Below are 1229 nucleotides of genomic sequence, written 5' to 3' on the forward strand. Positions count from 1 at the left end.
AAATCGACCCCAGGACTTATTCTTTGTAAGCCTAGTACTTATTCTATCGATCTCTTAATGCCGAACTGCTAAGTTACGGGTACGTAAACACACCACCATCGGTTGTCAAGTGATGTTGGGGACACACACACATATATATATATATATACGACAGGCTTCTTTCAGTTTCCGTCTACCAAATCCACTCACAAGGCTTTGGTCGGCCCGAGGCTATAGTGGAAGACACTTGCCCAAGGTGCCACGCAGTGGGACTGAACCCGGAACCATGTGGTTGGTAAGCAAGCTACTTACCACACAGCCACTCCTGTTTTTTTTTATTTAAAAAAATTTTTTTTAGAGTTTATGGTATTGATCAGTAGTTCTTAAATGGGGTCCATATAAAATTTTTGGGGAGTCCCCATAAGCCAAATAGTAAATAGGGTCAACAGTATTATTTTAATGGTCCATGAAAGAATTTTTTTAAAGGGCGTGTAAAGACTAACATTTAATTTTCCAAGCTGAGATTCGAAACTGATCCACACCACTGGCCCAACAAGCACAAAAGAAATTTCTTTGTCCTGTCAAAAAGTGATGAATAGATTTCCATTTGACCTCCAACTTGAGCTGTGTCACTGAGGGTTCAACTGGACTGGACAGCAGGCGACCTAGATAGGTGTGTCTGTTCTTCTAGCTAGGATGACCATCACAAATACAACCAGAAACACAACAGATGGACAGACAGCTAGCAACAGGCAAGCAATCAAGAGAGAGCTAGATGGCAGGTCATTAGGAAGCAGTGACCAACGACACAACACAGTAGCAGAACACTTATATAGTTCCACATATTTATAATTGTATTTATTTATATAAGGGCATTACTATACAAGAATGCCTCACGCTATGAGGGACTCTAAGGTCTTCATATACACATAATTTTTCACGTCTGGCCGCATAGCCTTTTCCGTTTGTTTTCCTGTCTTGTTTTTTGTCCGCCACTACATTTCCTCCATGGCACAGGTTTAATTTGTGTATACAAATTTAATTTGCGGTCCATGGGAAGAGCCATTTTAACGATGCGTCCTGCCCAACTCTTCGAAACGCCGGTGTTAAAATGGGGGTAGCTGATGAAGGAAAATGTTCTCTATGTGGCTTGTGTGTTTTCTGTACTCTGGTTATTATTATTTTCTTGTCTACGTTTTGTTTGCAATGTCCTGTACCCAGATATGCACCTATATACAGGTAGACATAGG

Source organism: Octopus bimaculoides, chromosome 30, assembly GCF_001194135.2.
Source record: "Octopus bimaculoides isolate UCB-OBI-ISO-001 chromosome 30, ASM119413v2, whole genome shotgun sequence".
NCBI classification, from domain to species: Eukaryota; Metazoa; Mollusca; class Cephalopoda; order Octopoda; family Octopodidae; genus Octopus; species Octopus bimaculoides.